The sequence below is a fragment of the Cervus elaphus genome, chromosome 20 (genome assembly GCF_910594005.1).
Source record: "Cervus elaphus chromosome 20, mCerEla1.1, whole genome shotgun sequence".
NCBI classification, from domain to species: domain Eukaryota; kingdom Metazoa; phylum Chordata; class Mammalia; order Artiodactyla; family Cervidae; genus Cervus; species Cervus elaphus.
The window spans coordinates 46,265,635-46,281,832 of NC_057834.1; the positions used below are offsets into that span (position 1 = coordinate 46,265,635).

At 43.9% G+C, this 16,198-nt stretch overlaps 1 non-coding gene across 1 annotated transcript; it reads left to right on the plus strand.

Annotated features, from left to right (window-relative positions):
• The first annotated feature begins 865 nt into the window (after positions 1-865).
• LOC122678620 lies at positions 866-1,029 on the plus strand. Its single transcript, XR_006336268.1, has one exon. It is a non-coding gene; the product is annotated as a U1 spliceosomal RNA (small nuclear RNA).
• The last annotated feature ends 15,169 nt before the right edge of the window (positions 1,030-16,198 follow it).

Consider the following 16,198-nt stretch of genomic DNA (forward strand, 5'->3'; position numbering starts at 1 on the left):
TTTTTACAACTTATTTATTACTTAAAAACTTTTGCATCAGTGTAAACACGATCCCTAAATTTCTCTCCTCGGCGTGCAATCCAGCCCGAAGAGTCAGACTCCGAGGAGGCTGGCAAAATCCATCCGTATCTCCATGTGTGTATATGGCTGAATCCCTTCGCTATTCACCTGAAACTACCACAACATTTTAACTGGCTATACCCAAATAAAAAATAAAAATTTTAAAGTGCAAAGAAATAAAAACCCGTGTATGTCTCATTTAAACGGTGAAGGTTATATTGCTGAGTCGTGTTGGACTTTTTGCAAGCCCATAGATTGTAGCCTACCAGGATCCGCCGTCTATGGATTTTTCCAGACAAGAGTATTGGAGTGGGTTAGCCATTTCTTCAGGGGACCCTCGCGACCCAGGAATCGAACCCGGGTTTCCCGGATTGTAAACTGACGCTTTACCCCCTGAGCCACCAAAGACGCCCCAGGTCTTTTCTATCGTTGTAAGTATGTCCATTGCTAACGTTGATGAAGTCATGACGTCACTTCCCGTCACAGGGGACTCGCCATTGGTTATCTCCACAGGGGTGGGTTGGGTTGAAGAAGAGGAGCCGCCTTAGAGGTCCCGAATGGGGTTGGTTTATGTAAATCTTGCAGCGAAGTGGTCCTGTTCCTAGCGAGCCACTTCCCTCCTTATGGAAATTTTCATGAGATTTTGTTGGATATGTTTTTTAGAAGAGTTATTTGGAGGGACTGAGGGGTGTGGGAAAGGAGAGGGTGCGGAGGATAGTGGAAGAACTGCGGGGAAACGGCAAAGTCAGCGTGTGTGTACAGTGAACGTGTCTAAGGCTGTGTGGGGCAGGGCGAAGGTCAACTCATACTTACCTGGCAGGGGAGATACCATGATCAAGAAGGTGGTTCTCCCAGGGCGAGGCTCACCCATTGCACTCCGGGTGTGCTGACCTCTGCGATTTCCTCAAATAGGGGAAACTCGACTGTATAATTTATGGTAGTGGGGGACTGCGTGCGCGCTTTCCCCTAATAACTAAGTAATAACTGCAGAGTTAATCTATGTTTCCTTGGCAGTGATTTAGTTATTCAGTTGTATCTGACTCTTGTGGGTCCCACGGAGTGTAGTTTGCCAGGCTTCTCTGTGAGATTTTTTCAAGGCAAAAATACTGGAGTGGGTCGCTATTTTTTTCCCCCAGGGAATCTTCTTAACCTGGAAAGCACATTCAGGTCTCCTCGCATCAGGTGGCCCAAGGACTGCAGTTTCAGCTTCAATACTGGTTCTTCCAATGAACACCGTGAACTGATCTTCTTTAGGATGAACTCCTTGGATCTCCTTGCAGTCCAAGGGACTCTCAAGAGTCTTCTCCAACACCATATTTCAAAAGCATCAATTTTTCAGCGCTCAGCTTTCTTTATAGTCCACCTCTCACATCCATACATGACCACTGGAAAAACCATAGCCTTGACTAGTCGGACCTTTGTTGGCAAAGTAATGTCTCTGCTGCTTAATATGCTATCGAGGTTGGTCATAACTCTCCTTCCAAGGAGTAAGTGTCTTTTTATTTCATGGCTGCAATCACCATCTGCAGTGATTTTGGAGCCCAGAGAAATAGTCAGCCACTGTTTCCACTGTTTCCCCATCTATTTGCCATGAAGTGATGGCACTGAATGCCATGATCTTAGTTTTCTGAATGTTGAGTTTTAAGCCAACTTTTTCACTCTCCTCTTTCACTTTCATCAAGAGAATTTTTAGTTCTTCACTTTGTGCCATAAGGGTGGTGTCATCTGCATATCTGAGGTTATTGATATTTCTCCCTGCAATTTTGATTCTAGCTTGTGCTTCATCAAGTCCAGCGTTTCTCATGATGTACTCTGCATATAAGTTAAATAAGCAGGGTGACAGTATACAGCTTTGATGTCCTCCTTTTCCTATTTGGAACCAATCTGTTCCATGTCCAGTTCTAAGTGTTGCTTCCTGACCTGCATACAGGTTTCTCAAGAGGCAGGTCAGCCAATCTTTAAGAAATTGAATGAAGGGGTGTGATTACTTTTGAGACACCTCAGGCAAAACTTCTACTGAGATACTTGCAGTTGTTGTTCACTCACTCAATGATGTCTGATTTCTTTGCAAGATGTTTGCTAGTCGTGACACTTTGTGTGAAGTCTTTAATTGTTGTTTGACAAATGCAGACCTCAAAAGATTTTAGTGGGAACCTGTGTTCTGTACCATGTAGAACTCTTTTAGAATCTTAATGGTTTTTTCACAAGTTGAGTTCAGAGGGTCCCCACACCCATATACAATTAATAGAAACTAAGTTTACTGAACTGCTGAAACCACAAAGTCAGACTGGGGACATTAAACAGAGATTTTCAGGAGACTTGGTATCAGGTGAAGAAGGACAGGGAGTGATCCCTGAGAGATGGGAAACAATGGCTCCAGTGGCTCCAACTGATTGCGTGGAGAGTTCCCAAGCGAGGCACCAGGAGCAAACTGAAAACCAGCCCAGTGGACCTTGCTGAGTTGAGGACAAGTTCCTGGATGTCAAAGGAGCTAGAGTGCATAGGACAAAGTCCCAGGGAGGAGAGAGATGCTGAGGGTAGTCAGGAGAGCCCTGCAAAGGAGGCTCCTCCAGAGGGCAGCAAAGTACTGATCAGTGCAGCCCTGGGAGAAAACTCCCCAAAGTCAGGGGGAAATCTTCCACAGGCTCAGACAGAACAGAGAGCCTGGCACTCACAGTCATGCTTGCCCTCAGCAGGTACACTAGGAAATACTAATAATAACCTTGTAATTAAGGAGATCGTGGAGTGGAGTGCTCAAGGAAGTCTTAGCTCAGTAGCAGGAATTTCTTATCCCTAGACTGAGTGTTCAGCTGCTCCAGACCATTTAGCAAATCATAAAAGCAAGACCTGAGACCGTCAAACTGTTTACAAATAACTTAAGGGCAACCCTGAACAAAACTCAACATTTATAGGAACACAAAACGATCCAGCTCCAAACAACATTTACAATGTCTGGGATTCCATCAGATTTTTAGGTATCCAAAGAGGAAGGGGAAATGACTCACAATGAAGGGACACAGTGATCATTTATGAGTGACCGAGAGCTGACACAGATGTCAGAATAACCAGGGAAGGACATTTAAACTTTTGTTCCAACTATATTCCAGTCAAAGCTATGTTTTTTCGAGTGCTGTGTGCTTAGTTGTGTCAGCTCTGCGGACGCCATGAACTGTATGTTGCCCTCAAGGCTCTTCTGTCCATGGAGATTCTCCAGGCAAGAAAACTGGATTGGGTTGCCATGCCCTCCTTCAGGGAATCTTCCCAACCCAGGGATCGAACCCATGTCTCCCGCATTGCAGGTGGAGTCAAAAATTTCAGCAAATGAGAAGGTTGCCTCAAAATCACACAAAGAACATTGGGAAATGTAAAATGGCATCCATATTTTGAATTATTCTGAACAAAGCATTTGTAGACACATACACATGGAAAAAACTTCAATATTTTAATTAAAAATGCAGAACATGAGATAGAAGTAGATAGGAAAGAAAAAATGAGAAATTGGAACTGGCAGAAATTAAAAAAAATTGAAGGTAAAGAAAATTCTTTGGAAAAAAACTCTAAATGACACGGTACTTAGAGAACATATTTATCGAAACTAATAAGGGACACTGCATTAAAAATGAAAACATCGAACAGAATAGAAATGAACAAAACATAGTGAGAAAGGTTCGGAGGGAAAGTTATAGATACCTAGGGGCAATAGACCTGGAATGGTCAGTTCTAAGACCTATCCTAGGAGAGCTGAAAGACGTGCTTTCTAAAAGAAAAAATGTCCTGAAGCTCCAGATCACTCTTTATCCTCAGTGAAAAAACATCAATTTACATTCTACATCTCAGCAGAACATACAAAGTAAGACAATATTTTTTTTGTTTCAAATATCAATAGAACTCATTCTGGATAAGTTCTTTTTATTGAGCCAAGGTGTCTGTACTGAATCAAAGCAACAGAAAAAAAGTATTAGGTATATCAAACATAAGTCCCCAAACCATCATGAGAAATCTTTAAAGATGAACTCTACTCATCAAGAATTGACAGGAAACTGAGTTTTGTACATCTGGTCATCACTGAATAAATGTGATTGTAGATTTAAGCCACTGTGTTGTGGGCCCTGCTCTGGGGGCAGCCTAGGTACACCCTCAAACTTCCGCAGGGAGGCTACTAGTACTCCCAGAGTGGGACAGCCATCCTGTGCCACCAGGGGGTCGAAAGGACCCAGTGGGCCCCTCCTCCAGCTCCTACCTCTACCCTACCAACTAGCACATTAACAAAAAAAGGTAGGGAAAATATGGTATATAAAGGGCATACATTTGATTGGGTTGAAATAATGCAATGAGGTAATAATACTATCAAGTAGGTAAAGACAGAAGAAAAAAGCAAATAATGTCCTCGATCATCACAGTAGTAAGTAGTTGAGGTTGATAGATAACATTTAAAACATATACTTCAAATATTAGAAATGTGACAAAATACTAAAGGACTAACATGTCAAAAATGTTAGTGCACTAACTAGCTATCCAGGCCTTCCAAAATACCAAGCAAAACACAAACACACACACCCAAATATGCATGCACAAAGAAAATAAAGTCACAGAGAAAGAAACACAGAAGATACCATCTACTACAAATGGTAAACACAGATGAAAAGATGCGAGAGGAGTTTAAGATACAAAACTGAATAGGAGAAACAAAGGGGCTTCCCTGGTAGCTCAGCTGGTAAAGAATCTGCCTGGGATTCAGGAGACCCCGGATCGATTCCTGGTTGTCGGATTCCCTGGAGAAGGGATGGGATACCCACTCCAGTATTCTTGGGCTGCCCTGGTGGAATCCGCCTGTAATGGGGGACACCTGGGTTCGATCCCTGGGTTAGAAAGATCCTCTGAAGTAGAGCATGGCAACCCACTCCAGTATTCTTGCCTGGAGAATCCCCATGGACACAGGAGCCAGGGGGGCTACAGTCCATGGGGGTGCAAAGAGTCGGACACGACTGAGCAATTAAGCACAGCATGGCACATGAGAAACAGAGTCTTTATATTAATAAAATCAGTCATGTTAATAATGGACTGTGGGTGGGGGAGGGGTGGGAAGGAGGTTCAAGAAGGAGGGGACATATTTATACTTACATTTGATTCCCACTGGTGTATGGCAGAAACCAGCACAACAGTGTAAAGCAGTTAGCCTCCAATTAAAAATAAATGTAAGAAAATAAGGGATTATAACACTGAATTTTAAAAAAGCATGGGTCCACAGTGAAACACAAAAATATTTTTAATAATATGTTAGGGGTAGGGATTGTCTTTTCCACAGCACAAATCTGGCAATACCACAGATATGATAATTGACACACATCAGGGATCAATAAAGGATGGTAAAATTTTTACAGAAAGAGCATCATAGAATATGATATTCATACACTCTCAAAATACCACTCATCAAATTACTCATTACAGACACAAAAGGCTGTCTTTTCAATGAACAGATCTTCTAAGCCTCTGCATAACAGTGTTCAATGCTAAAATAATGATAGTGGTGACAGGTAAAGTGGACACTTTTAGCCTCCAAATAGACTGCACTAGGAAGCACACAGCATGTACTAGATGGTGTTCCTGGCAAAAAAGGTTCACCTGAATTTACTCATGAGGAAATGATCAGACAACTGCAAAATGGAGACCTTTGAGTAGACAGCTGACCTATCCTCTGCAAACAAGTCAATGTCACGACCATCAAAGACAACTACAAGGAGCTGAGGAGATGTCTGAGGTTCCAAAGGACTAAAGAAATAAAGTAACATGATCTTTTTAGTCCTTTGGAACCTCAAACATCTCTTCTCCTTTTTGCTGTCTTTTTGGTGCAAACATCGAATGTTTGAAGAAAGACAGGCCAGTTGTCTGGTTCAAAGGTCTAAATTCTGCAGTTATCTGATATCTACCTCAATAGTAAACACAGGATAAACACTTTCAGCAAGAACAATGCATAGTAAATGCTGTCTGCTTTGAGCACAGTCCATCTGGTGGCAAAGAATGACCGGGATGATATGTTGTCTTCTTCCAGTTGTTCCCATGCTGGTGTGTGGAGGATGAATATTTAGAGGTGCACAAGTCAAGGTCTTTCCAAACTGTGTGTCCATCAAAGCACTGATCACGTTACTGAGGATGAAATTCCGAGGCTGATGACTGGGATGACTCCCATCAATTCTGTCCCTTGGGGTGTGGAGCGTGGTTGTCAGTTGGGATGCTCATTCTCAGGAAGGGATCCCTCCAGTGTTGCTGAGGTTTAAATTGATTTGCTGTTGTAGATTTTTTTTTGCATCAAATGGAAAAGGTTCATTTTATAGTGTGGTTTCTCAAATTAACAATATCTTTCCTTAGTTCCTAAAGTAATTGGTATCTGTGAAAGACAGAGAGAGGGAGAGAAGCAATGTGAGGGTTTCTTAGGTCTTGCTGAGACTGGAGGGATGGCCACATGGTGACTGGGGGCCAGGGGCAGAAAGAGCTGTTGACAGGACGAGCTGAAGGGAGAGCACAGGCTGGCTGGACAGGAAAGTGAGATCCATGATTTAGAAGGAATACCTCCCTAAACTTTCCTCTAGCCTGTGGTGCAGCATCGAAGGACCCCTCCTCACCCCACCTATGCTTGGTGATGTCTCCGCTCAGAGCTGCTTCAGAGCCTTGACTGGATCCCCACCGCTCAATCCGCAACAGTCCTTTCACTCTTGAATCCCCTTCATCTGTACGCTTTCCCACACATTCAGGGATGGACGTGCTGAGCGACTCTCATACACAGCTGGAAATAGACTGCTATGGGAGCAGAGGATCCTCATTGAGAAAGGACCCTCTTCTACCTCTTCCTCCCTGCCCTCTGAGGAGGAGAAGCAGGCTGCCAACAGTCCTGGATGTGAGCACCAAAAGGGACCTCAGAATGTATGCAAGTCCAGTTGCATAATTTAGAGGGGAGGAGCTATGTTTTCAAGGTCTAAGGACTATCCAAAACCACATGACTTGTTACTGAAAACCCAGGCCACAGGCCCTTCCTACACATTTCTCGGAAGGTAGAGAAGAGAGGAAAGCTCCCATGTGGAGGAGTCAACAGTTAATGGAGCATGTTTGGTCATCCTCCTGGACAGGAATAAGGCGTTCCAGGGAAATCCTGCTCCAAAGAGACTGAGGAATGAATGGAAAGGGGGGAAACTCAAAATAAAATGAGCAAAAAGAGAGCAGGGAGTGGAACTGTGTCTCAACCCATTTGCATCCTGTGGACACCAAAATGCTATGAAGGTGATTTCATGCTGGATCTACCTTAAGGCATTTCTAGGAATATCCTTGACATCTACACAAATCAAACTCTGAAGTGAAAGAGAATTCAGTTTAGTTATACTAAATTCTCATCACCTTTTTCCCAAGCTTTTCTCTAAGAAAGAGTCTCTCCTAGTATTTTATGCTAGTGTACAGAAAAACACCTACTTCTGCTTTCTTGACTAGGCCACAGCCTTTGACTGTGAGGATCACAGCAAAGTATGGAAAATTCTTAAAGAGATGGGAATACCAGACCACCTTAGCTGCCTCCTAAGAAACCTGTATGCAGCTCAAGAAGCATCATTAGACTGGACATGGAACACAGAATGGTTCCAAATTGAGAAAGGAGGATGTCAAGGCTGTATATTGTCATATTGATCATTTAACTTAAATCCAGAGTACATCATGTGAAATGCTGGGCTGGATGAAGCACAGCTGGAATCAAGATTGCCAAAAGAAATATCAATAACCTCAGATATACAGATGCCACCACCCTTATGGCAGAAAGCAAAGAGGAACTAAAAAGCCTCTTGTCGAAAGTGAGAGATGAGTGAAAGGGTGGCTTAAAACTTTGCATTCAAAAAAACGAAGATCATGGCATCTGGTCCCATCACGTCATGGCAAATAGATGGGGAAACAATGGAAAGAGAGACAGACTTAATTTTCTTGGGCTCCAAAATCACTGCAGATGGTGACTGCAGCCATGAATTTAAAAGACTCTTACTCCTTGGAAGGAAAGTTATGATAAACTGAGACAGCATATTAAAAAGCAGAGATGTGACTTTGCCAACAAAGGTCCATCTAGTCAAAGTTAGAGTTTTTCAGTAGTCATGTATAGATGTGAAAGTTGGACCATAAAGGAAGCTGAGTGCCAAAGAATTGATGCTTTTGAACGATGGTGTTGGAGAAGACTCTTGGGAGTCCCTTAGACTGCAAGGAGATCCAACCAGTCCATCCTAAAGGAAATCAGTCCTGAATGTTCATTGGAAGGACTGATGCTGAAGCTGAAAGTGCAATACTTTGGCCACCTGATGTGAAGAACTGACTCACAGGAAAAGACCCTGATGCTGGGAAAGATTGAAGGCAGGAGGAGAAGGGGACAAAAGAGGATGAGATGGTAGGATGGCCTCACCGACTCAATGGACATGAATGTGAGCAAGCTCTGGGAGTTGGTGGTGAACAGAGAAGCCTGGCCTGCTGCAGTCCATGGGGTCGCAGAGATTTGGAGACAACTGAGGAACTTAACGGAACTGATAGATGGGTGTGTAAAAGGGTAAACATAGCAGGGTAAAGCCTAATACTCATTAGGGGGCTTTTGCATAAAGAATATATTCAGTGAAAAAAGCTTTGTTGCATCTGCTCTTCTGAACCAGTTAGTAGTCTGTGAAACAAGTCTAGTGAATAGCTAACTGCAAGTTGCATTTTAACATTTGAAAAGGAAATACCAAACTGTATTCTTGTGGCAAGGGGAGGGGTGATTTTATACGTTGAGGCATTTGTAATGTTCTTTTGTTTGTTTGTTTGTTTTCTTGTAAATTGTACTAAGAAAATTGTGAGAAACTTCAATCCAAACAGAGAGATTATATATCTAACTTAACTATCTACATCTCTTTTTTTTCTCTTTTCTCTTCTCCAGGCTGTACAAAATAGTTCTGTTGAGAGAAGAATGCAAATTCCCTTAATTGTTGATATTCAGATTTTTGAGGAAGCAGCCACTCATAGGCCATTGCCATATTGGTTACTTATATCCTATTAGAACCACTGTCCTCTGATCCTTGATGCATATTAGCAGAGTTTGGAAAGATACTGATATCCAAACCTCATCCTCAGAACTTTAAAATCAGAATTTCAATGGATTGGGTTAAGGCATTCATGTTAGCTCAAAACCCAATCCGTTTTCATTTTACAATAGCATGATTTAGAACTACACACTAGACTACACTATTTCACATCACTCTTTTTATTTTCTCCTTCTAGTCCAATATGGACTTCTCCCCACTGGCCCTAAAGATGTTTTGGTCTTTTTCTGTTACTCTCATATATAATTGGCCTTCTCAATTGGATGGTCAGAAGCAATGATTATCTTGTATTCTTGTGTATCTCCCTGGGTCTTCATAAATGTGGCCCAAGTTAATTCAGTATAATGGTGTCCTACATTCCCTGGCCTCAGACTTCAACTCAGTTCATTTTTCTGGGCTTTGACTAATACTGAGAAGGAATAATGTGAGTAAACTGGAGAGGTCCGAGCGCTGTCCATCTCACGCTCTGTGTATTTTGAAAACCTGGCTTCTCTATCTCCTTTTCCCCAGTGTCCCTTTAGGGGGCCATTTACTGCCCTCCCCCTAATGCCAGCTCCAGTGAGTTCCTGGAAGCCCCTGCACATTAGCAAAGTTCTGCCCATCAGGGCCTGAGGGGAATCATGACTCAGGCCAGTCCAGCACTCCCACCTATGACCCAGGTTCTTCTTTTATGTTAGTAATCAAGGCTTTTTCCTTCAGCTCTGGCATTTCTTATTCAGGTGGAAAAGCTGAGGGTTAAGGACTTTCCTAGGTTCATTTCTCCAGAAGCCAACTCACATGTGAGAGATTCCTTCAGTCATGATCCTGAAAGAAAGAGGCAGTGGACTTGAGGCAAGGGGGAAAGTCAGGTGAGGAAACCAAGAATGTGTATGATTGAAGGCCAATGTTTTCAGTGGCTTAAATGCTGCTCTTCTGATGAGGAGGACCATGGATCTGGGCTTCCTTGTGGCTAATAGGAAAGGTCAGAGGGAATATGAGGATGGTAGCAGTGGGGAAACAGTACGGGTCAGAGTGGAAACAGGAGAGTGAGAGGGAAGGCCACTGCAGGGTGGCAGCCCCCACGGAAAAGAGAGGAAAGACCACACAGAGGTGTGTCAGCTGTTGAGTGAACAAATGAGGAAGAGGAAACTCAGTGGGAGATTGAGCCATAAGAGATAAAGAGCATAAGGAAGAAGTGCCTGGGATTACCTCTGTACCCTAAGCTTGAAGGCCAGGGAATCTGCATGCTAGTCTCCACTTGCCAAACAGCAGTTTTCTTCTGAGAATCTTCTGTTTCAGGACACTTAAGCCTTTAATCTTGTTACAGACTGGATGCTCCTGTGTGCTTGCTGTGGAGCCCTCACCTTCCAGCTTGTGAGGGTTCTTCATTCTGATGGAAGCATCCAGCTCTGAAGAGAAAACCACAGCCAACAGGATCCATTGTTATTCATGATTTACAGAGACTTACTCCTTCACCCAAGAAGGACATCAGGTACCAAAAGTGTCCAGGAACAAGAAAGGCCATCTGAAAGCCCATGGGTAGGTGAAGCAATGGAGATATTTTTATATTTTCTTTTTTGCTGATCTTCCTCATACTACCCAGTATTGCTAAGTGTGCCACAGGGCAAACGTGTTTCCAAATGCCAAAAATGAGCCAAGGAAAATACAATGGATGACAACAAAAAATTCCTAGGTAGAAAAGACAAAGGCAAGAAACTCCTACAGGATGTAGTTTGTACTGTTGGGAGGGAAGAGATGACGCAAAGTCAAAGTTGAAGGAAAACATCATGAGAGAAAAGAAGTGGGGAAGTCTAAATTGGAAAAGTTTTAAATGTGCATCAATATACACTTCATATATATGGACACACACTACATATGACATTTATACATAATTTATATAAGGCATAGATGATATGATAAAAATGCAAGAAAACTCACAGGTGAGTGTGTTTGTGATGGAATAAATGAATGAAGGATTTGAGCTATTGAATGGATCATTCTGATGGCTTCGTGATGAGTTGAATTTGGAAAAGAAAATAGAAAAATAAGAAGAATGAGAAAGAAGCTCTATTTGGTGACAGGAACTAGGAGATATGGGGGGGGGGGGCAGATGGGAGTCACAGTGTGAAGGGGTGTGAAAGTAAAGGGCATTAAGACTACCCTTTGCTGCAAGTCTGCTGTGAAGCCTGGATTTATGCTCAGGTCTCCATGGAAGGTGAGCAGGAAACAGAGTGACTGAGCCAGTGGGGTTCAGTCTTGGCTGAGAATGTGGGAGACCAAGCACAAGAAAAGGAGAGACAAGCGGAAGAGGAGACAATAAACACCACAAGACCTACTGGCTCTTGTCAGGCTCTGCACCCCTCCCTCCCTGAGCACTTTCCGTGAGACTCTGGGTGCTGCACCAGGGGGCTCCTTCTCAGCTCAGCTCCACCTGAGGACGTGGGTCTCTCCTGGATCCTCACATGAAGCCACAGCCTGAGGGAGGAGCACCAGGCAGCCCCAGGCTCCAGTGGAGGATATGGAGAGCGAGGGAGGGTAAGGATGAATACGTCCCAGATGAAATGGATGTGAGGGTCTGAAAGCTCTTTGAAGGAAACTTGAACAGAGGTGGATCCAGAGGAGAGGAAGACTAGGAGACGGAAAAGGAGATGAGTGGAGAGAATGAATTAAATGGAAGGTCATAAAAGAGACTGATGGGTGCACTTCAAGAATGAGGGTAGCCCTTTATATGAAAATGTGGTGAAAATGAGGAAAAGAAACTGGATATGAAAAGCAAACATGGGACTGAGTTGCAGGGCCAGTGTTTACACTCCTATTGCATGTTGCTAATACACTGTTCCTGGGAGCACCCAACAGGAGTAAATTGCCTTGATGAGGGATGTTGAAAGGAGAGGAAAATACTGGCCAAGCTACCTTCCTGAGAAAGCAAGGGAAGATGGGGTTTAGAGAAAGGGAGACAATAAAGCTTATGCTACCATAGAGGAAACAACCATTGTGCAATCATTTTGTAAGTGTTAAAGCACCAGAAAGACACAATGCTTAGATATTATATATTCATAGTGGTTATCAAACAAATTTTAGCGAATCAGATGCCCTGGACATTATATTGTTTAAGATTCCCAACAATCATGCAAAGGAGATAGAATTTTCAGGAGTTCAGTTGAGGGACGAGAGAGACAAATACCTAGGAAGATAAATAAGTTGGCTCAGTTAAACAAGCAGGAGTTTGCAGAACCAGGGCCTGAGGCTGAGCTGGTCCTAAGTCCCAGGCTCTTGATCACCTCACTCTGTTAGAGTGTCACGGGTTTCAACTGGGTCATAAGCGGGTTTGGGAGAAGCCCTCTGCCTCCTCCACCCACAGCTTTGTGATGACCAGCACATCGACAGAGCTTTCTAATCCCCTTTTCTATCTTACCTAGAAAGAGTGGTCCTTGGTTTCCAGAATCAGGGTTGGTGGTAAAGGCCCAGTTGGTGGAAGAAAGACCAAGAATGGCTTTGCTGTCACCACAGTCAAGATGCTGGTCCAGCTGCCACTGCAGACAATCAGTCATGTGGGTGCTTTTGTGAAGCTGTGCCTGTGAAGTTGGCACCTCTGACCCTGGGAAAGTCACAGGTTCCTGGTGAGAATCCTCCCAGGTGTCAGCTGAAAGGAAAAGAGGGTTCGTTGGACCAAGGAAAGCTTTTTCTTGCTAAGCCCTCCCAGAGGACCCATTTCTGCTGTCCTAGCCCGTAAGTGAAACCACCCAATAACGCAGACAACAATGGCAGACATCAATGTGAAGAAGGCGCCGTATTTATGCCTGGGACTGGGGTGTGGAGAAGGCAGGTGCTGGGCTGCAATTTCTTGAAATGAGAAATCACCCACTTGAGTCGAGAGGGTTTGGGTGACACAGGAGGTCAAGCCTCTTATTCTGTTATGAGCCTTATTAGTCTTGGAGCCTAGAGAGAAGGTTCTAGACAAGCCTCAAGGCATGGGGGAGAAAGAGTTGTTGATATCAACCCACAGGAATAAAAGAACAGGAAGAGACATATGGCCTGAAAGCTTCAGGTCCTACTAGAATTTGAGCTGAGACAATACAGTACATTCCAGACACTTTTGAACTTCCTTGCTTGAAATTTTTGTCTACCCTTCCACTCACCGTACATGTACATATAGAATAAAATCCATTCCCACGTGGGGCAGAATGGGGATGGATGGTATTAGCAGCTAGAACTAGTGGGGGAGAGGGCTGAGACCCTTTTGGAAACATATTTGTGTCTCTTTAATGAGATTATATAAGTACACTCCTTCAATACACGTCCCTCCACTGGTGCCTCGACAGTGCTCGTGATGAAATCTGTTTATATATTTCTACTGCGAAATAAGTACATATTCTCAGAACCTGGGCTAACCAAAGGCACGAAGTTCCCTCCTCTGGTGCAGCTCAGGCTGCTGTGAGGTCCCGGCCGCCAGGGCCTGCTCTCCATTGCTGTGGGGCTCTCCTCTCACCTTCTTATGCATCCGCACCCTCAACAGGGTTTGTTTCTGTAACTGTCTCTCACGTGTCTGTTATCTCTTAGTCTTCCAGAGAGCATCTGAGTCTGACTCTCATCAGATTCATCCAACCTCCTTCCAACTGCTTTCTCTGATTCAGTCCTCTCCACACTCTCAAAGGTCACCTGGCTTATCACCCCCCAATCCTGTTTTATCACATGTGCCTCAGTTTATGGAAATTCATCCTCCCTTCCCTGCTACACAGATCTAACCTCCTCACCTGCCTTTCCAGGGCTCCTGGCTTCTGTCCCTCTTTCTTCTGCAATATCACTTCCCACAACTCCCTCTGGAAATCCTCCTAGGACTCAGGCTGGCCCATTTCTGACCCCAGCCCTGTACCAGGAGCCTCTGTGAGCTTCCAGGGCTTTTTCCAAAAGCACTTCTCTCAGTCTGGTGTGCCCTTCATATTTCCACCAGGCAAACTCCATTAAACATTAATCATCATGTTTTAGGACACTTCATCCGATTTTATGATAATTCACATTATGCTGAAGGGTAAATCCTTGTATATCAACAAATTTGGTGTTTGAAAGTACTGTCAAAACTAATATACTCCAATGATATTATGAATCGATGTCTAGGATTGTCTTTAATTAGGATTGTGTAATTTCACCATCTAATTTTATTTGCCTTTCTTGAGAATGGGTTTTATTAAACCTATGCTTTGAACATTCTTTGCATTCACAGAATATATAATAACCAAACATTTTAATAATCATCAACAATACTGCCCAATATTGTTAGTGTGGGGAAGAGGCTCCAATAGAAGATCAAGATATAATTTAAAAATCAAGTGTCTGTGTTGTTTCTGCAGGGTTTCTCCTTGTACAGAGAGGACGGTGTAGGCCTGACTACTCGTACACGCGTGTCTGCATAATGGCTATTCACACTGTCCTCACGTTATCATGTGAACCCAGACGCAGGATGGATCCCGTATAGTTAGATATTCTATTCATTCATCTCAATCCATCTGTGGGGCTTTGGCCTTTCCTGGCCCATTGTGAACAATGGACTCCCAGGACTGGGCCATATCACACACTCACAAACATCTCAGACACATATCTGAGTCACGTGTCTGAGCCTCACTCATCCTCTTCACGGGAACCCACACCCGGCGGTCAGTGTCTCTGAGATAGAGCTCCACAGTTTTCAATGGCTTCAGCACAGCCAAATTCAAGGTCTACCTGGACCCGTCGTGAGAGCAGGTGACCTGGGGGCAGGAGTGGGGAGCGGCGTGGACTCTCACCCTGGCTGATCCCCAGAGAGAGCCCCGTGGGGCTGTGGCTCCACCTGGAGGGGCCGGGGAGCCCCTGGCTCTGCCCTTGGGACACAGTGCACAGAGGGACGGGGAGCTGGCAGTCTGAGTGAGGGACCACAGGGCTTCTCTGCAGCCCTCTGGCAACTTTCTGTTGAAGATTAAGATAGTTGCAAATCATTTGGATAGGGCAAAGAGAAAAACGTGAGCAACATCCTCTCTGAGTCACTGATGGTCTGACTGCTGAGAGGAGAGGACAGAGCCTGAGCCAGGGAGTCGGGCCCAGGAGAGTTCAGTGTCCCACCTGCCAGTGGCCAGGAGTCTGGGCCCAGTGAAGGGACCTGCTGATCCTCAGTGCCCTCGGCTCCGCCATGGGACACCACAGCTACCTGAGAGGGTGCCTGGGAGGGCTAAAGAGGTTATAGTGCAGTAGGAGCTCGCTTAGGAAGAGCATGGAGGACAGCAGGTGCACAATAACTGTGTGTTCCCTTTCTGGTTTGTGAACTACTGTGATCCTGAGAAAGCCTTTGCTTCTCTGCTCCTCAGGGAAGAATGAGAAATAAGAAAGAAACTGCTTCCAAGGTGAAAAGTCACCAACTGATTGACAGACAACATTTATATGCCCAATATCATTTTAAAAGAAGTCAGATAAAGTCTGATACATAATGGAGTTTCTTCTGGTTTATCAAGATGATCTCATGTATCAAAGTCCTAACATTAACAATGATTCTCCTAAAGAAAAAGTACAAAAAAAAAATAGCCCAAGAAGGATTTCATACTAGGTTTTAATTTCCACACCCTATGAACTCCTACCCAAGGGGACCTGGCCCATAAATTAGGTCAATAACCCCATCAGACACACAAGTTATAGATAGTTTCCATGAGATTATACCACTGAGATTGCATAAAACATTGAAACTATAAGCCACACATGGAAATCTCCTTTTTGCTGCACAAAGGATGAAACACAAGGGTGATAATAGAGGATAGAACAACAGAGACAGCTTTTGGCTTCACGGAAATGATAGGACATAGACAGATTTAATGCTCAGGACCTAGTATCTAAATGCTTCAGAGGGAGATAGGCAGCCAAGGGGTAAGAATCTGGAGTTGGGGAACAATATAACATGCATTACAAATATGGAGCAGATTGCAATCATGAATGCAAAGCCAGAGAGCTTGCATTTTCAAGAAATACAATTAGTAGCAAAATTTCATGACTCTAAGGATTCTTATCTTGATAAAAAGAGCTCTGTTACACAAATTCCTGCAGGTGAGACA